The 25,393-nt window shown below is 53.1% G+C and overlaps 1 pseudogene; it reads right to left on the bottom strand.

Annotated features, from left to right (window-relative positions):
* Window positions 1–5,112: 5,112 nt before the first annotated feature.
* LOC148093427 (ribosomal protein eL22-like 1 pseudogene) lies at window positions 5,113–5,511 on the bottom strand (annotated as a pseudogene).
* Between the last annotated feature and the right edge of the window lie 19,882 nt (window positions 5,512–25,393).

The raw sequence follows: 25,393 nt of genomic DNA, 5'->3' as shown, positions 1-25,393 counted from the left end.
CCCAGGTGTAGCCCTAGGAGTGGAAGCGCTGGGTCACACAGTAACTCGGTTTAACCTTTTTGAGGAACTGCCAAACTAATTTCCAAAGTGGCTGCACCATTTTCTATTCCCATCAGCAGTGCCCGAGGGTTCCCATATCTCCACATCCAAGTAAAGATCCATCCGGGCAAGTTCATTTTAGGCAAACAGAATGCTGACGTGGAGAAATAGGAACGACACACTTCATACCCCCTTGGTTAATGCTCATAAATCAAACAGTCAGTCACGGCCTCCCCGATCCGCCAGTGACATCTGAGAGCAAAAGAAGAGAAAATGACTAACCCGGGCATGAGTGATTGATGCCTCCGAAGTTATCTGTTACAGCAAAAGCATGTGCGTTGGGTAAAGACCCTGCAGAAAATCTAAACCTGAGCGTCTGCAGCACCGGCCTTCACGGAGCCCGAGCCCGAGCCCGAGCCCTGCCCCGCTGGCGCTCAGGCGAGTCTGGGCCTGTCTGGTGGACTGAGTTGCCAAAAACAGAGTTTTAAGAGGGAGAATGAACTTGGGAGAGAGAATTCATTTAAGGGAGGAGAGACCGAAGCAGAAAATCGTGTTAGGGCTCTGGTGAGAGGCCTCATTCTGGGCGCACTGGGCTCCCCAAATCCCAGTCTTGCCTCCACGGACCCAGGACTGAGGCCTGGAACAGGACAGTCTGTGCTTAAAATCTGGTGGAAAGTCTGTGTCTTCCTGAGATTCCTACATCAAAATCCTAACGTCCAGCGTGTTAGGATGAGAGAGCTTTGGGAGGGGATTAGGTCACAAGGGTGGGGGCCTCCTGAATGGGATCAGTGAGATTATAAGAGACCCCGGGGAGCTCCCCAGCCCCTCCGGCCCTGGGAGGACACGGCGAAAGGTCAGCCGGCTGCAGTCCAGAGGGAGTCTTCCCAGAATCCACTGCGCTGGCACCAGGACCTTGGACTCCAGCCTCCAGGGCTGTGACACAAATTCCTGTCTTTTGTGAGCCACCCAGCGTATGGCATTCCTGTGACAGCCTCTCAAAGGGACTAAAACAATGATTCTCGTTAAAAGCTCTAAGATGCTGGATCCACGGTGGCTCTGTGTCACATGGACGGGTTAGGCCAAAGGGGGAGAGACTTCCTCTCATTTTTGTCACCAACTCCAACTCCATAACCCCCAGAACATTCATCTCCACTTGTACACTGAAGGCCCCGTGGGTCAGGGGTGGCGACCGTGGCGATGGGCCTGGGTGGGGGTGGGGTGGGGGTGGGGGTGGGGGTGGGGGGGACATTAGAGGCAGCCTGGGCCACCTTCACACAGCTCACAAGTGGTGAGGGCTGGGCAGTTGGCATCACTAAAGGGGGACAGGCAGGAGCAGATAGCAGTGGACCCGAACTTGCTGGCGAACCAGGTGAGATGCTCCCTGGGGCCTCCCAGGAGGGGCACTGATGGGGACCAGAGGTGAGGGTAAGGACAGGGACACCTGGATCGCCATCGTCTGTATTTCAAGCGTGCAGCGTTGCCGTGGAGTGGGCCAGGGAAATGCAGGCTGATCGCTCATGAAATCAAAGGAAAAACAGCTCAGTAGCTGAGAAACGAGCCAAACACCCTGGGAATGGTTGACTGAAAACACATTGCTCTTTCGGGGTGACGGGGGGGCCCACAGAGTACAAGTTTCCCTCCCGCGGCCTTTGCCATTGTGAGGGCTGATGTCGTGGTTGCACTGCGCGGCCTTTCTCACCCAGGTCGCCGTGTGCTCTCGCATTCCGGAACTTTCCATGACTTCAGCGGTGAGCTTTCCCGCAGTGTCCTATCCCGCGGGACAGGGGGGTTGTGGGTGGAATGTAACTAGCGGTCAATGGCAGGGAAATGGGCGGTGGACACAGTGTGTAATAACCAAAAAGTGAAGAAAGTCCAGTTGCGTCCAAGAAGCTGAGCTAACAAAGAGCCAGCGCAGTGGGACCCGGGCGGGGGGGCCTGTCCCACCCGCATTCTCCGCCTCACGAGGGAGGGAAGGAAAGAGCCTGACGCTGCATTTCAGCCTCACGGAGAAGACACTGTGTGATCCCACCCCGATTTTTCTAGCAGGATAAAACTCGTGAGGTCCAGGCCAAAGCTTTTTTTGAGGATACCATGAGTTATCATTAGACTTTCCATCAAAACATACTTTCCAGACTTTCAAGAAAAAACACAACAGATCTTACCCGATTTCAAGTTCCTGGTGTGTGTTGAGGCATAAACACAGCTTGGGGAGTGGGGGGCAGGGGTGTTGTTTGAGGAGCAGCTGAGAGGCCACGACCAGAGAAGGTGCCATAGCCCCTCCGTGTTGGGGGGGGACATGATGGGTCAGAGCATGATTTCAAAGCCTGGACAGGGTGGGGTGTTGACAATACCCCGAAAGTATCCTGGGTGACTGGGGAGGGGTCACATAGGTCCATGACCCCCTCCCCCCCCCAAACAGCCAGGCAGGCAGAATTTTAGTCTCTTGTATATTGGTTCTTGTCTAAAATTTATATTTGAACATAGGGATTAGCTGCTGGAAGGAAAGGAAAAGAGCCCTGGCGGGCACGGCTCGGTGGTTAGCATCGGCCCTCCCACTGAGGGGTTGCAGGTTCGAGTCCCATGAGAGAGAGACTGAGCTTGAAACCCGCTGGGTCTGCTCGAATCCACGCCTGCAAAGGTTATTGTTTCTCAGGAGGGGCCTTCCCCTGGTGGGATCCTGCACCTTGATCACAGCCGCGTTCGCCGAGGCTGTTCCCACTCCCGGGGATTCGTCCTCGCCTGGCTCCGCGCACGGCCCTGGCAGTGTCGTCCTGGCTGCTTTCTGGGGCTTGCGGTGGAAGCCACGCAGAGCCCGTGGTGGGATCGACCCCTGGCTGACCTCGCACTGCACATGTCCACGCACAGGGAGGAAACCCAGGACCCGAGAGGAGAGGGGCCCGCCCAGAGCCTGCGAGGCTCGGCTGGGACAGCTGGGGTGGAGGGAGCCAAGGGGAGAGATGAGCCATTCCTCTGAGGGCCAGGGAAGCTGTGGAGATGCCAGGAGACGACAGAGCCAGAGGGCGTGGAGGTTCGGTCCCTTTAGCGCTCAGCCCCCCTACCTTGGAAATGCCACGTCCCACGGTTGAATCCCAGACCAGCTTCGATGGTTGTTCTCTGCTTTGTTTGGTTTTCTGCATCTTTGTACTCGGCATTTTAGGGCACTGGAGAGACCGGTCCTTTAATGTCCTCCACACACCATATGGCATCAAATCAGGGGAGGCACAGGGACAGCCAGAAAGAATTACAAGTAGAGGCTAGGCCACAGGCAAGATGACAAAAAGGGGAAATTAGGTGACATCTGTGGGTTTAATCCGTAACTTAACCTGGCAATGCAAAATTTAACCAGTGACGAGCAAACAGAACCCAGCGAGGTCCCTCCTCCTGAGGAGCCCACCCCGCCTCGGGCCCTCGGGCTCCTCGGGCATCGGGCAGCGCCAGCCCCTGCGGGCCCGGTCCTGTCTGCCTCTGGGACCCCAGCCGGTACTCGAACATTAGTTCTTCCCAGGCCCGAGCCCCCACAGGGCACACGTGGCATTGCTGGGAGCTCTGCTTGTTAGTGAGTTTGCAACCTGCTTGCCGCCCCACAGCTGGGCTCCAGATGGTGGGGCGGGCACGAGGCTGCCAGGTGCGCACAGAGCTGCAGGTCCCCCGACTCTGTGGCCAGTTTGCCTGCCTGGTGCTCTGGTTCCTGCTTTGTCACGGGGACCAGGATCTGGGCCAGGGCTGTGCAGGCTGCCACCCTCCCCTGGCTCACACCACCTCTCGCTCAACTGCCCATTAACCTACTGGACGGACTAGCTAGAGTTCTCAGCGTGATGTTTTGAAAATTTCAACCCTACAGCAACGTTGAGAAAACAATGCAATGAACAGCCACATATCCTTCGCTAAGATTCACGGATGGTTAGCATTTGGCCACGTTCATTTCCTTTCCTTTTCTGCACAGGCACATGCACCCACATGTGCACGCTGAGCCATAACTGTTCCCATACCCTCCTCTATGGCTGTATTTTCTCCAACTCAGGATCACGCTCTGCATTTATCTGTTAGGTCTCTTTAGTTTTCTTTCATCCAGAAAAGCTCCCTTGCTTTTTAAACTTTGATAATTTTGACAAGTCCAGGACCATGGTTTTGTAGAATGTCTGCAATTTGGGTGTCTGATTTGGGTGATTAGATCCAGGTTAAGCATTTTGGCTGCAACCTGCTACAGGTATCGGTGTGCCCGATGCCCACACGCCTTCCTCTGCACATGGCTACCCAGTAACCATCCCCCGGGGCTGCCAGAACACAGAGCAGCAAGTGTGGCTGAGGAGCCTGTGCTGGGCAGGCCTGGGTTCCAAAGGGCAGGAGGGTTGCTGCCCCCAGGCCCCACTCTGACAATCAGACTGAATCGGTTCAGAAGGGAAGGAGCTCAACGTTCCCCCGGGAGTCCCGCTCTTCATTTGTCACAGATGAGCTCTCAGACATACTGGGTGCTTAGGAACCTGCTACAGTCCAGGGGTGGTCAGTGAGGGTGGACCCCAGAGGAAACACACAGGGCAGAGCCAGCACCTCAGAGTTTCCGTTGGCCCAGAGGCTCTGGGTATAACCTCAGGACATGGACAGAGCTTCTGAACTCAGCGGAAACTTCAGATAAGGGACTGTCACGCTGGGCTCCAGAAGGAGACAGGAAGGACCAGGAGTCAGGACTGGACGTCTGGTTGAGGACAGGGCCTTGGACGGTATCCATGCTCTGCATTAGCAAGGAAGCCAAGTTCCTCTCAGAGAGGAAGCGTGGGCACCAGAAGTTCACAGGGCCAGAGTCAAGGCCAAAACCCAAACCCAGAGCCCTCCTGGGTTGGAGGAAGCCTTGGGCGAGAAGCTCCTCTGGGGCGGAAGCCTCTCCTGTCAGAATTCTGTGCATCCCCAGGCTATGCTGGGTGGTGGGAGACACCCAGTCCTTGCTGTCCAGTGAGTGAATGGATATGCTCTCTAAAGAACCAGGGCGACATTCAGCACCCAAGAGTTCGATTTATTTATTTTTACAGAGTGCTATGTTTTTATTAACTGATAAACTAAATGTCCATTTGTGGACGTTTATTTCTCTTGTACACTCATTTGTTTTATTTGCGAGCAACACCTATAGAGGTTGGTTCCCCTGTCCTCAGACTCAGCTCCACCCTCGTCTTGACTAACAAGGAAGCTCCCACGTCTCCTTGTCAGGTGCAGCCACATGGAGCCAGCCCCGGAGACGGTTCTCCTGAAGGCCTTTCCTGGTGGGACAGTTCAAATATCTCTTACAGAACTGCCTCCCCGAAACAACTGTGACTCTATTCAAGCAGCCTTCAGTGTGAACAACCACCCCAAGATGTCCAGTTTTTCTGATGACTTCAACCTCCCATAGAAACTGTTTAAAATTTTCAGAGTCAAAACCTCCGTTGCCTACTGTAAGGTCCTAACCAGCTTCCAGGTTGTCCTCTAGGGCTTTTGCACCATCTTGAGGGTCGTCCGCACGATCGGAGCTCCCAGCATCCAAGTTCATCGGGAGGGTCTAGAGTCAGAATCTGAGGGTGCAGAGGGGAAAGGTGCCAAACGTAGCATCTCGAGATACATTAAATCTAGGACATGCGAGCTGGGAAACGGGATTGAACCACGATGAGTTGCTGAACGGATTATAATTCTTCCTTACTTCACCTAACTTCAGGTTTTTCTGTGTTGACGAGCTCCCTGGTGGCCTGGTTTTCCCGTTCAGGGACCCTTATTCTGCCGCTGTGTGGCCAGGACCGCACCTGCCCATCAGGCCCTTGTTACCCCTCCTCTGCTCTGCTGTGCGAGGTAGAAACAGGTGTGGACACACATGTACTATCCAGGCTTTTCTGAAGCCATAAAGCAGCATCCAAAGCTCCCTCTCTACATGGAAAAGCTGGGAGGAGAGTCCAGAAGTAGGGATGGAGAAGTGCCATGGACAGAGAGCCTGGGCATAAAGGCTTGTCCCTTAAAGAGCGGGAGGGGAGCGAGAGTGGGCCACTGGTGCTGGGAGCGCCCAGCAAGGCCTGCTGGGTGGATAACCTGGCTCCGGAGGACTCTTCCCGGAAACAAGCACCGGCCGGGGTGGGCGTGGGGGCGGGGGAGGCCTGGTCAGAGGTGACTCTGGAGACAAGTATTTTTAAGTCGAGAAGAGTGCAATTGTATTACCAGAGCCACATTTAGAGACGAGTGAAAAAGGCACAAAGAGAGGAAGTGGGCTGTCCTGTAGCTACAGCCCGGCTCGGCTTCCTTATATAGGTTTCAGTCTGCACATGCTCTCAGCTCGGGTTTCCAAAACCGATGGGTTTTATTTACAGGGGAAGCAAACCCCAATTTTTCTAAATAGTCACTGAAGACGGTGCTGGTCAGATCCTAAAGTGTGTTAGCACCATGCCTCGGGCCCCTCCCTCCCCTTTTCCTCTCCGAGTCCTTTGAAGAAGCCGGTGACCTCTGTTTCTATAAACCTCCCCGGCTCTCTTCTCTCTCTCTTCTTCGCCTCCCTGTCCTCTCTCTCTCTCCCCTCTTCTGTGTTTTGCCAGCGTGTCAGTGCGGCTGAGCCTCCCGGTCCCGCTGGCTGCACAGGCCCGGCTGCAGTTGTCCTCGGGAGCTGATGTCAGCGGCTGGAGGGCAGCCCGCAGCGTCCTGCTGCGAGTGGCCTGGCAGGGAGAGCAGCGCACTGCAGCCTCCTGCAAGGACCTCGTCATCTCTCCCCGGAGCACATAAAACCTCGGGATCTGGAAAGGAGCAGAAGTCGTCCCAGTGAGCTTATTTGCCTTAGGATGTTGGGACCCTCACCTCACCAGGCCCTGGCTGTTTGTCTGACGACAGGACTCATGCAAATGACCAAAGGTTACAGGAAAACTCCACCTTGCACGCTCCCCCGCTCCCCCCCCTCCAGGATGGGCTGGCAGGCCTGGGCCCGGAAAATTCTTATATTTATAGCCCCGTGAATAGGGGAGCCAGGCTTGGCTGCTGCCAACGGTCTGAGCGAATCTTGGAAGGCTGGGGCTGAAAGAGCACTTAGGCCAGCATTCCCCTCTACAGATGAGAAACTGAAGCCAGAAAGCTCGCCTGGGGTTCTGTGTCTCCCCAGGTTTTCTTTATGGAAGTTCTAATGCCCAGGGCCTCGGAAGATAGCCTTGCTTAGAGCTAGGGCCTTTACCGGACTGCGGATAAAAGTGAGGTCTTGGGGTGGGTCCTAACCTAGGACTGATGTTCTCACAAGAGGGAGAAATTAGGACACAGAAACATGGAGACAGGGAGGAAGCTATGGGACAGGAGGACGGCCACCTACCAGCCTGGAGAGAGGCCAGGGACAGGCCATCCTCACAGCCCTCAGTGGGAAGCAGCCCCACCCACCCCTCGGGCTCAGCCTTCTGCCTGCAGAGGGGACAGGAACGTGTGTGTTAAAGCTCATTTTGTGCAACGTGGTTACAGCAGCCCCAGCAAAGTACCAGACCTGGAACCTCAGTCCTAGGATGGCCACGCCAGGCAGGCCTCCTGACTCCCCTGCCCCATGCTCCCCGGTCACGGTGTCCCCCAGACTAGAGATGACCTGGGACACTGCTAGTTATGGGAAATCAGAGGACTTTTCAGGAGGGACAGTTTGTCTAAGGATTTGAAGAGCCATCTTCCTTCTGGGCTGGGATCTGTGTGTGTATATAGGGGCAGGAAGCCCCTCCCCACCTACCCCCATCTAAGTATGAAAAGCTGCCCCATCTAATCCATTTCCTCAGACCACGGGAAATAGGTTCTCTTTCTATGTGACTGCACTTGTCTCAGTCACTGTGCCTCTGGTTCAGTCCCTGGTGCTCAAGCCCTGTCCCTGGGCTCCTGGGCCCCTGTGAGGGTTTCCTTGGCAGCCCCAGTCACTCCAGGCCTCAGCTGGACAGTGTCACCTGTGACAGGGTTCCCTGCCCTGAGAGGCACCTCTCCCTTCGGTAGCTCCCGCGTTTCCATAAAAAGAGACGCCCCTCCCAGAGGAGTCTGCATCTCCTTACAGACTAGAGAGTGAAATGTGTGCTGCAGGTGGCCCCTTGCAATGCTCTGTGAGCCAGTGTCCCCCCAGGGATGTGCCAGGCCTCCCTACGCAGGGGGCGCCGCCTCCTGTCTCAGGCTGGGTTTGCCCAGAAGCGGGTCCGAGGCAGGACTGCAGAGCACGCGGGTCGTTTGGAAGGGGCTCCGGGAGAGATGGGACGTGGGCCGGAGAAGAAGGCGGCCGTGGAGAGGGAGCATTCGGGAGCCTGTTCCCACTGGGCACTGCAGAGGCGGCCCTGGCATGTGGTGCTGTGACTCCCACCTGCCGGTGGCGAGCCCCTCTCCTGAGGGCAGGATTGCCCAGCAGGGCCACCTGTGCCCAGCAGAAGCCCGTGAGCTCTGCCTGGTGGCCGAGCCCCTCTCCTGAGGGCAGGATTGCCCAGCAGGGCCACCTGTGCCCAGCAGAAGCCCGTGAGCTCTGCCTGGTGGCCGAGCCCCTCTCCTGAGGGCAGGATTGCCCAGCAGGGCCACCTGTGCCCAGCACAAGCACGTGAGCTCTGCCCCTGGATCGAGTCTCCGGGCTGAGCGCAGAGCCGCCTGTTTATGGCGGGCGTGCCAGAGGGCGTGGGGCGCCAAGGACACCTGCCGCACCCCTCCTGCAACCTCTGAGCTCTAGATATGAAATCATGTCCCAGACCTTGCGCTTTGACATAGGAAAGTAGGAGGAACTATGACTCACCTCAGCCCTTGAAGGAAAAAGGAAGGTCTTGGTCCCGAAGAGCCACATCCTGCTTTCCATGGGCGGCCGCACCACCTCCAGCCGTCGTCCCACACCGTGGGCGAGACCACTGGGCCACATCATGGCGACAGCGTGCCCAGGCTCAAGGCAAAAGTCTCTCGCCCTGCGCAGGACACTCACCAACCGCGCCTGGGCCAGAGGCGGCGAAGGGACCCTGCCTGTGCCCCGACTCACCGGCCAGGAGGCTGCATAGGGCGAGGCGCTGGGAATCCTGAGCCTGGGGGGGGCTGGGTGTGGATCGGGGCGGCTAGGTATCCGTCCACAAGGGGTGCACAAAACCCCAAAAACAAAATCACTGGGAAACTTCACATAGAATAAGGTGGAGAAAACTGTATTTTCAAGGTCCTTCCAGGAACGTCCTCTATGTGTATATACGTGATTGGAAGGAGTGTTTTTAGATGCTCCTTAGCGGTTGTGAGTGAGGGACCCAAGGAAACCCTCCGAAGGCAGCAGGCTCCGTTACGTCCCTGGTGGGTCTGTTGTGGGCGGGTGGGGAGGGCAATCTAGGTTCTCAGGTCGACATGGAAGGTAAACATCATCGTAGGCGAAATCTAAGAGTCTCTTAAAATATCCTAAAGTCACTAGTATCTGGGTGCTCGGAGCTTCAAGGCCTGTTTGGTTGAATCCTCAAATGCACACGTATGTACCTGACGCAACTCTGCCGTAACAACACCTGGTCCCCAACTGTCCTCCTGAGGTGGCCGCAGGGCTTTTCTTTTGCTGCGGGTCTGGAGCTGCAGGGCTTTTCTTTTGCTGAGCGGGTTGTGGGGCCTGGAGGTTGCCACAGCTGTGTTCCCACATCTGCCCCTCCTTTCATAGTAAATATGGACAAAATGCGTAAGCGAGGCCCCCACCTCACATAATAATACATAAAAGTGAATTTCAGATAGATCAATGAGATCAGTGTCAAAGACCAAAATTACTTTAAAAATTTAAATCAAATGGAAAGTTTGATAATATCCCTTGTTGGCAAGGGTGTGCAGTCACAGGCACAATTTCATAGGACGACTATTTCTACTAAAATTTTGGCTTCCTTTCTGGTTATGTAGCCTGTGAAAATACATACTAACTAAGGTGGGTGTGCAGGTTGTTCATTGCAGCGTTGTTTACAAAGGTGAAAAACTGGAAATAACCACAATATTCCTCAAAGACACATGGCTAAATAGATTAAGGTATATCCTTATAGAAAGTTACGCAGCGTTTAAAAGAACAGGGCAAATTTATACACACGGACATGGAAATAGAGCTAACACCCCTCAACTTATTCAAATTCAGTTTCTTCATCTGTTAGACGGACACATTGGACTAAAACGATCTCTAAGAGTCCATCTAACGTCGTCCTATGAAAAGAGAAGTATGTCATATGGCTCAAAAATTCTGTGCTCTGAAAAAATAGAACTGTCCCTTTCCAACATCTTTTTCCCTGGGAAAACCTAAAATTCACAAAACCAGCATCTCCCTCTCCACTTTCTCTCTTACCTCAAGGTTAAATCCACTTTCCCTCAGATGATCAAATATCTTGGAACCTAAGAGTAAATAAGGAAATTCTGAAGGTAAATCATTTCAAACAGCTTTTCTCTTTAAGGAAAAACAAAACCAAACCCTGAATGTGTGGGTTTCAAAGATGATGAACTCCAGATCTAGCAATTAAATGAATTACTCTCTAAATTTTCTTTATAATATTGGTGAAATGTGTCAACAATGACCTGGTCAGCTGTGTCCCCCTAACCCATGACTGGGGTTCCTGGAGAAAACTGGTCCCAATTAGAGGTGGTTCCAAATGTTCATGTGTCAAAAAGCAACGTCCTGGGAACTGATGAAACGGACAGGGTTTTGTTTTGAACAGACAGGAAAGATCACCTGAGGAAGCAGAAGTTTCGTTTCCACGTCGCCCAGATTTCCACAACCACGCGAGAACCTCCGAGTTCCCCTGTCCCAGCAGCGGGAACTGATTTAACCTGGCTGGGCCCCGGCTTCCCCATGTGGGGAGCAGGTATGGAACTTCTTACTCATCTTCAGGGTCACTTTTGGAAACTGGGTGGGTAGGAGAAAACCTTCTGAAAACAGCAGGGACACAGCAGCCCCCGAGGGAAGAGGGAAAATCAGGACACAGCATCTCAAGAAATACCCACTGCCTGAGAAAGCCCTGGGCCCAGCGGAGACATCGTTTTGGTTTTTATTTACAGACAGAGGGGCCTCTGCAGCTCGTTAGAGTCTGGAAGGACTTCATACGCCAGGCTGGAGATTTCAAAGGAAAATTTTAAGAAATTGTAAAGGAAATTTCCAAATCCGCTAGCTGGTTTGCTCTCTGTTGGATGTTAATTGGACCATTTGCGTTTGAAAGTCAGGCTGAATTCTGCGCTGGCTGAGCCAGACGTTGCCTCTGTCTCCGAGCGAGTCTCGCAGTTATCCCAGTGCTCTGAGAGTGCACAGGGCGAGGAGGGCGGGCGCGGTGTCGCCGCAGATGCGGACAGTGGTCCGGACTCCACAACACAACGCCTGCCCTCCAGGCAGGGAAGGGGGAAGGCTCTGAAGCCAGGCCCATCTTAGGTGACCCGCATTTCGCTCTCGCAGAAGTCCACGCCGGGGTGTGTGACGAGCCTGCAAAAACCAAAAAACAAAACAAAGGGATCCTGAAACTGACATGATTTGCAACTTTTCTCCTTCTGAGGCTAATGTCACTTTATTAAAATTTACTCAGAATAAACAGATAGTTTTTCGAAAGAGAGAAAAGATTTTGAAAGATGTTTTTACTCATATCCCATAACTGTACATGGCTACGTGGTGCTTCATTCCACCATTCTTTCTGAACCGTTTTGAAAACGATACCCAATAAAAAGCGGTATCAATAATACGGCTCAACTAATCTCTTTTTTTGTTTGTTTGGGTTTTTTTTTTTTGTTTTTACTTTTTCAATTTATCTTTATTGTTGAGAGTATTACAGGTGTCCCATTTCCCCCCCAATTGATCCCCTCCACTTCGCTCCCACCCCCTCCCCAGGCCTTCACCCCATTATTGACTGTGTCCATGGGTTATGCATATATGCATATAACTTCTTTGGTTAATCTCTTCCCACCCTCCACCCCCCTTCCCTCTTTCCTCTGAAATATGATCGTCTGTTGCCTGCGTCAGTGTCTCTGGATTTATTTAGTTCATCAGATTCTTTTGTTCATTAGCTTCTTCTTAAAGAAGACCCTTCGACATTTTCTGTAGTGCTGGTCTGGTGGTGATGAACTCCTTTAGCTTTTTTTTATCTGTGAAGCTCCTTATCTGACCTTCAATTCTAAATGATAGCTTTGCTGGGTAGAGCAATCTTGGTTGTAGTTCCCTGTTTTTATCACTTTGAATATTTCTTGCCACTCCCTTCTGGCCTGCAAGGTTTCTGCTGAGAAATTAGCTGACAGTCATATGGGTGCTCCCTTGTAGATAAGTAACTGCTTTTCTCTTGCTGCTTTTAAGATTCTCTCTTTGTCTTTAACCTTTGGCATTTTAATTACGATGTGTCTTGCTGTGGGCCTCTTTGGGTTCCTCTTCTTTGGGACCCTCTGTGCTTCCTGGACTTGTAAGTCTATTTCTTTCCCCAGGTAGGGGCCGTTTTCTGTCATTATTTTTCAAATAGGTTTTCAATTCCTTGGTCTCTTTCTTCCCCTTCTGACACCCCAATAATACGAATGTTGGGCCTCTTGAAGTTGTCCCAGAAGCTCCTTATACTATTTTCATATTTGTGGATCCTTTTTTCTCTTTGCTCTTCTGGTTCGGTGTTTTTTGTTTCTTCATGTTCCAAATTGCTGATTTGATTCTCAGAGTCCTCTAGTGTTGATTCCCTGTAAATTATTCTTCATTTTAGTTCATGTAGCCTTCATTTCAAATTGGTACTTTATTATGTTATCGATTTTTTCAGTTATTTCCCTAACCACCTGCTTAAACATCCTTATAATCATTATTCTGAACTCTGTATCTGTTAGCTTGCTTGGATCTATTTCATTTAGTTTCTCTTCTAGAGATTTTTTCTGTTCTTTCTTTTGTGATATGTTTCTTTGCCTCCACATTTTGGCTGCTTCCAGGTGTTTGTTCTATGTATTAGGTAGAGCTGCTGTGTCTCCTGGAATTTGTGGAGTGGCTTTGTGTAGTAGGTGTCCTGTAGGGTCCAGTGGCTCAGCCTCCCCAGTCCCCTGAGCTGGGCCTTCTAGGTGCTCCCCTGTGTGGGCTGTGTGCACCGTCCTGTTGTAGTTGAGCCTTGGTTGCTGTTGGCGTCACTGGGAGGAACTGACCCCCAGGCCAATCAGCTGTGAGGACCAGCTGCAACTACAGCCAAAGAGCTGCTGTGCTGGAGCCACCCCTGTGGAGCAGGATTTACTCCAGTGGGGCTTTGGTGTTCACCAAGTGCACCCCTTGAGTGTCACTCGTGGATGTGGTAGGGTTGTAATCCAGCGTGGTCGAGTCTGACCTCCAGGTGCACTGTCTCTGGGGCCCTCTGGGAGGTGCAAAGTCAGCCTGTGCCAGTGCCTTGCCCAGGGCCACCCAGCATGAGCAGCACAGCAAACCGTAGTTGGCTGCTACTTGTGCTGGGCTTGGCGGTGCCCAGGAGAGGCCCAGCTATGAGCCAGTGCAGCTGCCGCTAGTGCCAGGCCCGGGGCCGCTTATCAAGCCGAATGGGGCAGCTGCTGCTTGTTTGAGAGATTTTAGGAAAGTCCTAAGCATGAGGCTCGAGAGGCCATGTGCACAGAAAAGCCCCTGGAAATGGCCCGGATGAGCTGCAGGTGGGAGGGGCGGGGCCTCCGGGAATCACGGGGCGGGGCCAAAGGTGAGTCAGGTGCTGGCGACTCAAACATGGCGCCCGCCTGCCGGCTGTGCGGGGAGGACTCGCCAAAGGAGCCACGGCCTCCGCCAGCCCTTCTGCCTGGGAGGAAGCCGCCCCTCCGCCTCTCGCCCGGATCTCAGGCAGGTTAGTTCCTCCCCGAGTGTCCCGGGTCCTTTCCGGCTGCTCCCGGTGCTGGGCTCAGAGGGAGCGTCCGAGGGAGTCAGCGCCGGGCCCTTTAGAGGAGCTGCTGGGGCTCCCGCGGCCTCCGCGACCCTCAGGGACAGTCCCCGCTGGGTTCACAGCCCGAGGTGTGGGGACGTCTCTTCCCGGCCTGGAGCCCTGGGCTGGGCCCTGCTGTGGGGCTGGGACCCCTCGCTCCTCCAGGAAACCTCCGCCGCCGCCGAGATTCCCTTTCGGGTTTCAACCGCGGTACCGGGTTTGGGCCTGCAGCCCCGTCTCTGCGGTTCAGCCCCGACCCCCCCGCGTCTCCGCCCCTCCTCCCGGTCTCGGTGCTTCCTCAGCTCCCTGGCTGTGGGGCTTCTGTTCAGCGGGATCTCAGGAGGCTCTGAGTGCCGGTGGTTCTGTTTTAGTTTGATTTTGATGTGGCTGCGGGAGGCGGGGCAGCTGTGACCCGCGCGCCATCTTGTTTCTCCTCTCAACTAACCTCTGTGTTATCTGTGGTCACGGACGCCGCTTCCTGGAAGGTAAGGAAGGTGCAGAGCACACGCCTCAGGTTAATAAAATACGCTTGACCTCCCCCTGCTTGTGAGAGAATAATAGTTTAATATCCGTCCGCTACAGTTTCAGTGCCTTGCACTCCTGCCTCTCCCGTCATTTTAGTGGCTTTAGGGCTTTAGGGCTTTTGTTAAGCACTCGCCCAAGGTTGGGTCTGATCGGCTGACGAGCAGAACGAGCAGAACGAGAGGCTGATTTACTGCCGCACGTTGAGTTTTAAAAGCTTGGCTTTGAAGATAAGAGCTACGCATGGAGGCGGGTGCTCAGCTCTCTGTACCCCCCCCCCCCCAACAGAACTACAGCTGATTGTTTTCTTTGTAATAACGGCTGTTAGAAAATGGGTTTTCTTTGTCATTTTATGGCTATTTGTACTCCCTCTTCTTCTGTGAATTGTCTGCGTTTAGGTTCCTTTCTCATTTTTGAGCTGGAATCTGTGTGTATCGCTATCCATGTGTGTGGCCGAGATTTTCCCAGTTTGATGTTTCTCTTTTGATTGAGTTTATGACTTTTTGGGTCTATAGAGTTTAACAGTTTTATGTGATCGCGTCTCTGGCTTTTCCCCATGTGATTGCCTCCGTGGCTCTTAAATGTCAGAGTTTCTACCCGTATAGACTCAAGGGAAACATTTGCCGAGTTTCTTCCATTTTGTTTGTAGTTGGCTTTGTTATAACAAATTTTTTATTCTGTCAGGTATTTTGCTCATTCCATGAACGAGTGTGTCCTGAGTGCCCATCTGAGCCTGACAAGGCGCGAGGGGTAGAACAGTGAGCAAAACCCTGAGTGCGGGAGGGCGGGCGAGTGGCGGCAGGAAGCCTCCCGGCGGCTGGGGGGGGGGCTCGGCTGCGCATGGGGCAGTTCGGAGCCTCGTGAAGTCGGTCAGGCCTGAGAACCCCTGGACCCCCCCAATCTTAGCTGCTTTTTCTCAGAGATTGCCTGTGAGTTACCTCGATAAACTAAAACAATTCCTGCAGCAGGCTAAATCTGATTAACCACGGAGCATTCATCACGCTCCTGCTACGAGGCAAAGAGTCATCAGAAACAAAGGAGCCAAGAAAACTATTTTAAAAGGGCTAAGAAAACAACAAATATACCTTCGCCCAGACTTCACCTCAGGGTTCAGAACAGCGGGGCTGCCTGACATGATTTAGACTTGGCCTTCGCACAATAAACAATGGAAGGAAATCTCAAAGTGACCAGTTAATGTGGAAAAATCAGAACAGCCTCACTTGTAATCCCAGAGAGGCTCTGAGCATCCCGTGAGGGAGCTGCCACCAAACCTGACCTGACGCTACCTTTCGGGGTCAGTCCGAGGCCGGAGGAGCCGGCCCAGTGGACGGGGTGAGCGTGGCCTCGGGACCACTCACGCGCCTCACTCCCGGCCCCAGCGCTGGCCGGTCCAGGTCCACTGCTCCGAACGGGCCTCAGCCCTCAGGGCCCAGAGGGGCTACCTGCTGGACCTGCTGCCACCCGACACGCTGTTTCCCTAGCGTGGGGCACCCAGCATCGCCCGCGGGCGTTAGGAAAGGGAGGGGAACCGTTTCCAACCTGCTCGTGGCGTGTAAGTTGGTGAGTGATGGTGAATTTTGTGTCGACTTGGCCAGGCCACGCTGTCCAGGTATTTGGTTAAACAGTCTGGACGGTGTTGTGAAGATATATATAGATATATATTTTTTTACATGAGATTAACACTTAAATCAATAGACTCTGAATAAAGTAGATCTCCCTCCACAGCGTGGGGGGCCTCACCAACCCCTTGAGGGCCTTGTGGGAAAGGCTGACCTCTCCAAGGGCAGGGGCTCCCACCAGCAGGCGCCTTGGGACTCGGCTCCGCCACCATCTCCCCTGGGCCTCCGCCTCCAGCCTGCCCCGCGGGTTGCGGACCTGCCACCCTCCCCAGTCACAGACAACGCCCCTCTCTCCCCCTCTCACTTTGGTTCTGTTTCTCTGGCGCATGCTGACTACCACCGTGAGCCAATAAGCTCAAGTACCGAGGCAGGAACCGGGGAGCGGGGTTTCCACATCACGGTTTAAAAATTTAATCTTTATTGTTGAAAGTGTTACAAACGCCCTCTTTCCCCCATTGCCCCGTCCACCCCCCAAGGCCTTCAGCGCATGGCTGCCTGCGCCCGCGGGTTACCCACAGACGCGTGTAAGCTCTCTGGCTAGTCTCTCCCCGCACCCGGCCCCGTCCAGCCTGTCCCCTCCGCGTCACTGCTCATTTGCGTGTGATACAGTCACGGTGCTGCCAGTGAAATGAGGACTCGAGAGCCCTCACTTGTGGACGTAATGAATACACCCACATCTTGTTTCTGCGATTTCCAGATGTCTTACCGGCTGCACTCGCCCGAAGACCACCGGCCTGATTGTACAGGGAGGCGACGCTTCTCCCCGCGGGCCCCTCTTTTCAGCGGCGCAGCCCCTCGCCCGAGGGGTCCGGCCCACCCCACGAGGTGTTTGCGGGAATGTAGTGACAGGCTCCTCGAACTGAGCGCCCGCCCGCACGGGGCACCGCAGCTTCACAACGTGCTTTACACGCGGTGTTCTGGGCTCCCCGAGTTGGCCAACAGCGGCAGGACCGTAACCCCCCCTATTTTGCAAAGTAAGAGACTGAGGACCAAGAAGCCGGGAACGCGTCCCACCGCTGGTCACCCAGTGAGTCCGTGGCAAAGCCGGAATCAGAAACCAGTCCGGTGCGTCACCCGGCACGCTTTTCCTGGCCACCCAAACATGTGTCTGGCCAGCTCGGCGAGCCCGGTGCCGGACGAGACGGCCACGCAGCATCCTGGCCAGGAAATGTGTTTCCAGAGGTTCTGACAATGAGAGGAAAGGGAAGCTGGGGTGGTGGGAACCGGGCCGGCGGGCGCTGGCGGTTCAGGGAGCGACCGGTGAGCCCCCCCCTTCTGTGGGATGACTGTCTCGGGTCTAGCAAGGGACTCGGCTTTTCTTCTTTCTCAACTTGTCGAACACGTCTAATCCAAACGGCCCTGCCCTGGGAAGCCATTCCTAGTCGCCCCAAGTTAATCTCCGTCTCCCCGGTGCCCTCACTGCCGGGCTGTACACAGGGCTAATCGCCTGCGAGACAGACATTCATCTGCCTCCCTAACGAGGCTGTACCTGCGCCAAGGGCAAGGGCGGACCTTCCTCCAGGCGCCCGTCCAGCGGAGACTGACTGCGAGCGTCTCTTCCCGTGCGAGGCGCTGAACCAAGTGGGTGCACGGCTGACGTTCCCCATCCCGCTGGGGACACGCGTGCAGCCGGGAATTACGCACCGTGGGAGCCGCGCCACAGTCAGGCCCGGAGGGAGCGCTGAGGACGTGGGAAGGGCACCCCAAGCGCCTGGGAGGCAGTTAGAACGGCGGTTTTCAGGCCACGTCCCGAAAGGTGGAAGCTTGTCCAGGGCACAAAGCAAAGAGGACGTTGCAGGCCCGGAGCAGAGCGCGGGCGGAGTGGGGAGCTTGGCCAGCGGGGAACAGCGGGGAACAGCGGGGGGCTCTGTGAGCGGCGCGAGGTGTTGCTGGAGAGGTTTGAAGGTTGGATGCCAAGCTCACGTGTTCTCCCAACGTGCGGACCAGAATCCTTTCAAAGGGGTTTTTTTAATGTAGCCCTGGTTGGTGCTGCTCAGGGGTTAGAGCGCCGGCCCGCCCACCGGCAGGTCTCGGGTTCGATTCCTGGTCAAGGTCACATAGTTGGGTTGCAGGTTCAATCCCCAGCCCGGCTTGGGGGGCGTGTGGGAGGCAACCAGTTTGTATTTCTCTCACGTCGATGTTTCTCTCTGCCCCTCCCTCCCTCCCTTCCTTCCTCCCTCCCTCCCTTCCGCTCTCTAAAAAACAGTCAATGGAAAAATACCCTTGAGTGAGGATTATCAAGAAAAAGAGAGAGAGAGAGAGAAAGAAAGAAAAAGAGAGAAAAATAGTTTTGCAAGGAACACGGAATAAACAAGCCCGAGACGCCTGCGTCTGTTGGATGGTCCGCAGATTCTGTAATAATGTATCGAAGCTGCATCTGGGTGCTGCAGAAGTTACAGTAGCTTCCTGTCATTATTTTTATCAATCAGTAAACACTAAACGTACCATTGTGTGGGGGTCCACAGCATTTTTATTATTATCAGAAGGGATCTTTATAGTTTTAAATGATGAGAAGTCGGTGAAAGACATTTTCCTTTTTAAAAAGATATATTTCATTTTACTTTTTCCGCCCGTACCCTCCTCCACCTCCCCCCGCACCCCTCCCCCCGCAATCACGATACTTTCCTTTTCAAGAAAAAACTTTTATTGCTTTTTTTTCATAAAAATGATACATTTTACTTTAAAACTTCAGAAAATATAAAGACAACAAAAAAGCGCCCGGTAGCGCTAGCGCCAGAGACCGCCAACATGCCCACTGTCACACAAGCTCCCAGCCTCCGCACGCACGGCCACGCCCCACGGAGCACGCGCGGGTCTAGGACGGCCGTGCACACCGGTGCCCCCGACGTAACAGAGCCGACAGCTTCCCAGCCCGTGACCCGGCGGCGTCCTGGCCCCGCAGGGCCACCCGTGACCCACGCGTTTGTGCCTCCGTCCGAAAGTGCAGCCCAGACAGGCACGCACCGCGCGGGGCTGGGAAATGATCATAAACGACGGCTCCTGGCTCGGGTGTTTACCACACTGCGCTGTTTATTGTTACTTTACAGTGTGCTTTCTACTTATTAAAAAAAGTTTGCTTGGAACAGTTTGTCCTGTTACCGGACAGCAGCCTCAAGCATCGTGCGTCGTCTCTTGACGGCATCATTTTCTCTTGCGCTGATTTAATCTCGTGTTTTTCAGTCACGTGCTGTGCAGGGCTGTAGTCCAGGGCAGCGGGCCAGACCGCACGGCCGAGGGATGGGGCAGGCTGGACCGTCTAGGTTTATTTATTTTATTTTAAATCTATCTTTCTTGATTTCAGAGAGGAAAGGAGATGGGGAGAGAGAGAGAGAAACATCAATGATGAGAGAGTCATTGATCAAACCCACAACCAGGCATGTGCCCTGACCGGGAATCGAACCCCGATCGCCTGGATCCTAGGTCGACGCTCAGCCGCTGAGCCACGCCCGGCCGGGCGAGACCGTCTAGGTTTACAGAAGGGCCTCTGAGACGTTCCCACGACAAAGCTGTGTGACGACGCATTTCTCAGAACGTGTCCCCACAGTGAAGAGGCGCAGGACTGTACGAGCAAATGTTTTGAATTTGACATATATAATCTCTCTTCACTTGTACTTACGAACATCTTTCTGACATTACATTCTTCATCCGCACCATCATTTTAAATAGTATTCTGCAGATGGACAGTCCATAGTTTACCTCCCGTTGGACACTCAGGTTTCTAACTTTTCTAACGTCACACGGTCCGAGTGCTTCACTGGGCTGCGCCTCTGGGATGAGCCCGGGGCTCACTGAGGCTTTGAGGCAGCTGCAAAATCACCTTCAGAAACGGGCATCCACCTCTTACCCCTACACTCGTGTGCGCGCGTCCACTGTCCACACCGCCACCGGGACACTGTTGGTACTATTATTATTTTAGTATTTGGCAAATAGAAAGCATTTTAAATGACTTCCTTTCCTGCGGTGAGGTGGAACTTTCTAAAGACAGCTGTGAGGGGTAATTCATGTGCCGTATAATTCAGCCAGTGCAAGTGCACAACTCAGTGTCAGTCATTATAAGGCTCTGAAACCACAAGCCCAGTCCACTTGTAGAGCCTTCTATCACTCCGGAAAGTTCCCTCGTGCCCATTTATAGTTAATCCCTGCCCCCACCCGGTCCTAGGCAACCGGTTTTGCTTTCTGTTCCTATGTATTTACCCTTCTAGACAGTTCATATAAAAGGAACCATCACTATGGAGTCTTCTGGGTCTGGCTTCTGTCACTTCCCTGATGTTTTTAAGGCTTATCCAATAGCATGGATCAGTCATTCAACTCCTAATTTTTTTTAAATTGATTTTTAGAGAGAGAGGAAAGGAGAGGAAGGGAGAGAGAGAGAAACATCATTGATGAGTCATTGATCGGCTGCCTCCTGCATACCCCCTGCTGGGGATCGAGCCCCCAACCCTGGCCTGTGCCCCGACCGGGAATCGAGCCGCGATCTCCTGGTTCCTGGGTTGATGATTAACTGCTGAGCCACGCCGGCTGGGCTCTAAAATATTTTTAAGTGAATCCTTCAAAGTTGATTTTCCTTTAGTGTAGGAGAAACAGACCCTTCCTGCAGCTGGGTGGAGAATAAAAATAAACGTCCTCTTACTTCAGTGTTGCTCTTGGTGGCTTTTCTTCTGCATCCAGAGCCCTTAAAGTCTCTCCTCCCTAAAATTCAACAAATAGCTATTGGACAATTAATTAAACAATATTCTCTTAGCTCTTAATTACCTCTGGGAAGAGCAAAAGGAAAAAAACCCCTGTAAGACCCACCCTCAAGTAGAAGCTCTAAAAAATAGAAAAATGCCCTATTTTGATCCCAAATTAACCCTTACTGAATTAGTGCTCCATGCTATATTTTGCTCAATCCAATTGGACTCCTGCAGAACAAAAGCTCAGATCTGGTGGAAGAGGCAGAGACACGCAGGGCTTGGCCCACCAGGGGCCCCAGGCCCCTCCTTGGAGCGTCTGTGGGTGGTTCCCCTTCAAGCTGAAGGAGCTGGGCCAGGGCTCTGCACTTGTGTGGGTGTCTCCCTAATTCTGTGTGTGTTTCTTTAGAGGGAAACTCCAGACGAGATAAACTTCAGGCCCCACAAACCTGGATATGCCCCTTTAGCCAACCGTCTCTCCCCCAGCCCAGCTGCTCTTTACGGGTTGGTCTTTACTTCCGGGCTGAGTGTGGATTTAGCCCCGCATGCCGCCTTTTCCGTGATTTATCCTCAACAGACTTTTAGAAAATGTACCATGAAATATTAAAGTGACAAGGTAAATGGTTCACCCGACCCCCACCACCCAACAGGTCGCCCATGTTCCTTTTCTGTGGCCTTCCCACTGTCCATCCACGGGTCTGCGTAACCATATGTGATTATAAACGTCCTGTGATTCTAAAATGTTTTGTCTTCAGAAACACGGCTCGCTTCAGAATCACACTTATTGCAGCATTATTCTGTTTGCATCTCTTCGGGCCGCATAGGATGGGCTTTCTCACAGCCCTCAACAGGCGGCAGGCGAGGGGCGAGGCTTGGCCCTCGAGCGGCACTGAGGGACAGTGAGCACCTGGCATGCCTGGGAGGGTGCCCACACCATGTGTGCCACTCACAGCCCGCATCCAGCGAGGACTTCCATGCTGGTTGAGGACTGACCCCGAGCCCGAAGGAACCACTATATATATATGTGTGTGTGTGTGTATATGTATATGTGTGTGTGTGTATATATCTTTATTTCAGAGAGAGGAAGGGAGAGGGAGAGAGAGAGAGAGAAACATCAATGATGAGAGAGAGTCATTGATTGGCTGCCTCCTGCACGCCCCCCGCTGGGGATCAATCCCAAAACCCTGGCATGTGCCCTGACTGGGGATCAAACTGTGATCTCCTGGATCCTAGGTCGAGGCTCAACCACTGAGTTACGCCCGGCTGGGCCCAATTTTTTTTTTTTGAGACACAGAATAAAATCTTATAAAATAGCAATTAAGTTAGTGTTTTCCATTAAAGTAGAATCCTGCCTCATCCCTTAGTCGATGAACTAAGCAGTGTGTATAGCGCCTGCTGGGACCGGACGTAAGTGGTCCACGTGGGCTAAGAAACGGCTGCAGAGAGTAACCCCGAGAGCGTGTTTCCCAGTCAGTCCTGCGGTTGTGGCCCCAGAGCAGGATGGACACGTTTTCAATCTTCCTGAAGGCAGCCGTGTTCTCTCCGCAGAGGAGCTGGGAAACGGAACTGGCTTTGGGAGAAAGGAGCCTTAGGGATGGCAGGTCGGCTCCTCACTGCCTCGTTGGCGCTGGGAGACTGTGGCACCGAGCTCTTTGCAGAAACTGGCTCCACTTTTCAAGTGTCACATCCATTTGGAAATGTTCTCAGAGGGAGAGGCCACAGTTTATTGTCCAAAGGGATGACCCTTTTGGGTGTGGTTAACACAAAACAGCATGTACCTTCTTCCAGGGTCAGAGCATGGGGGAGGGCTCCTGTGGCCTCGGGTGACAGATGTGGTGTGTGACAGATGTGTCCTCATTGACAGACGTGGCCTCCGTGAGTGACACGATGGGACAAGCGCAGTCACTGGAGAGGTCTGCGGAAGACGGACCTCAGCTTCTTTCTGCCCCGGGGTCAGTGCGACTAGGGAACAGTACTTCCCGGCAATGTGCAACTCAACAAAACCCCAGAGTTGTTTTTCTTCAAAGCAATTTTGATTTAATTTCTTTTATATTAAAAAACAACAGATTACATTCCAGAGAACACTGTTTAGGTTATGAGGTTCCCGTCAGCGAGGTTTTGCAATAATACGTGTTTACATGATCTGAAGTGATGTCGCAGCCCAGACTCCAGGGGACCAGGCCAGCAGCCGCGTGTGCGCATTTCGCTTAAAATCACAAACCGATGGCACGTTCTGTTGTTTAGGTATCAGCTAGATTTGGATTTTGTTTAGGACATTGGAGCTGGGCTGAGAGAGCCAACCACCACCGGATCCTAACATGTAGCATCAATATTGTCTGCTCCTACCAATGAGCTCCAACAGCTGACATCTTGAATACTGATCTTTAAATAAGTCTTTGGAGAGAAAATTTTATAGAGGCTTTGCTTGTCCTGCCCAATGTGTTACTAATTATTTCCCCTATTAATCAGCTGTGCTTTGCTGGCCAAGAGGCCCAGCAGTGAGTAACGCAGTGTTAGGAATGCAGAGACAACCATGAACAGCAGGGCGGCGAGGCACGTCTCATAAATTCACCTTACACGGAATTTGCCGGGATAAAAGCAGTTACGTTCTACAAGACTCTCGTGATGGTGAATGTATGAAATACTAGACTTCTGGGCGGTCACTAGGAGGGGCATCAGAATGGCCCTGGTCCCTGCCAGCCCTCCGCAGCACCCCACCCGGGAGGGTCTGCTTCTGTCCCCAGCAGCCCCTGCATGATAGCTGACTACATGCCCAGGTCCTCTACCGGGTCCAAAGTCCCTTCACGATACGGATGTCTATACACCTTTGCACCTTCCAAAGCACTGCACGGTTCACTCAGTTATTTATGAAAATAAATAAAAATACAGATAAAAAAATTACCCTAATGAACTCCAAGTAGAAACAAAAAAACTCTCCATCTCGACATACAGTAGCTGCATTGTGTTTGCAAAACACAGTTAATGTGAATAAAATAAATATTTCCCTTTAACATGTCCCCTTTTGTGGGTAAATTTACTCTTTAGTCCAACACACCTTGGGAGTGATGACGACACTGGCTTGAGACGACCCTTCATAGGGGTCAAAGGTCAAAGGGCACTTCTCTGTCCTTTCTGACCGAGCACAAGGTCCCCCACTCACCCAGAGCCTCTCTGAGGAAGGCTTCTCTACAAACCCACTTCTAATTTACACCAGTCTCAGTGGTGTGCTCAATAAGCCAAATTCAAAGAACTAACGTTAACCGCATCAGGGCAAAGAGTAAAAGAAATCGAATCAGAAAACACGAAGAGATGGTGGCAGAGAAAGTCTAGATGAATTCGGTGGGATGCGAGTGAGCCCGGTCTCCTCGTCCCCACTGAGGCCAGGACACCCCCCTCCCCCCGGGGTCTCCGACCAGCGGAGTAGCAGGTGGAGGAGTGGTTCCCACGGGAAGGAACAGGAGACGGCGAAGCCATTCGGCACAAGACCAAGCAGGGTTTGGGAGCCTTTCAAAGAAAACAAAAAGCAAATGCCCACCATGCCCTTAGGTTAGTAAATGATACATCACTGTCCTAGTCACTTTGATCATTAAAGGGCAAAAACGTATCAAGCCCTCTTCCCACGTTAGACGTTCAAGCCTATTGAAAGGAGAGACGAGAGGGGGAACTAGGCATAAGTGGGGATGAGCCTGGGGACCTCGCGAGGAGCTCTCTAGCTTTTTCTCCTCGGTCTCTAACTGGACCAGACCGAAGCCTTTAGGATGCAGGACTTCCGAGCAGAGAGGGACACGCTTGCTCCGCGCACCACGCTCCTGTTCTAAGGAGGTTAACCCAGAGCCAGACGCCGCGAGCAGAAGTTTCTAACCAACCCGACTTCCGCCAGCACTTCCTGCCAACCACCGCTGCCCAGACTGTCTCCATCACCAAGTGTAACAGTTCAGAGGCTCTTTGGTGCATGTTAAGGTTTGCAGAGATGAGATGACGTACCGTCCGAGACTGGCTTTACACATTTCAGCGGGACAGGAAAACGGGGTGGGCAGAGCAGGCTCAGCCGTCAGCGTTACTGACTCGAGGGGCTGGGCTCACAGGGTGTTAGCATATGATTTTCCCTGCTTTTGGGTTTGCTTGAGAATTTTCACAATGAGAATGTTTGCAGAAGAGCTTCAGGAAACATGGCTCATCAGTTAATCTGCGTCTGTGGAGGAGACGGAGGGCTTGGCTGAAAGAGCTGCTAGCTGGTCTCCAGCCTGGGGCTGTTTCCTGGTTAGAGGAGCTCTTCCCCTCTTTCTCCAGGGAAGGGCAGGGCGAGGACAGATCCACACTCTCCCCAGGACGCGGGTGTGAGCTAACCCAGCGCATTTGTTAACCTCGGCCTAAATCAGGGAGATTAGCTTCTCAGCGGGCAAGGGGGCAGCACTACATGGAAGACGTGGACTTGGATTCAGTTCCAGGGGTTCAGACTCCCTAACCCTTCCGTCAGACCCATGGAGGTTTTCTCCGGAGGGTTTAACTTCTACCCTGCCAGTTACAGAAGGGTGGGTATCTCCTCCTGGGGGTGACACGTCACACAGAATGACTCCTTCCCTGTAGCAATGAAGCCACTTTCACCACGGAACACAGTGGGAAGGAGACCTCGCTCGGCTCCCTCCTGTAGGGCAGGGCTGGGAACGTCTGAGCTGTCTAGGGCCTGCCCTCAAAATCATTGGGTCTGGCCCTGCCAAGGCAACTGCAGGAGGGACTCAAAATT

The sequence above is a fragment of the Miniopterus natalensis genome, chromosome 3, assembly GCF_054644295.1.
Source record: "Miniopterus natalensis isolate mMinNat1 chromosome 3, mMinNat1.hap1, whole genome shotgun sequence".
Lineage (NCBI taxonomy): Eukaryota > Metazoa > Chordata > Mammalia > Chiroptera > Miniopteridae > Miniopterus > Miniopterus natalensis.
This window is presented reverse-complemented; position numbering and strand designations above follow the sequence as displayed.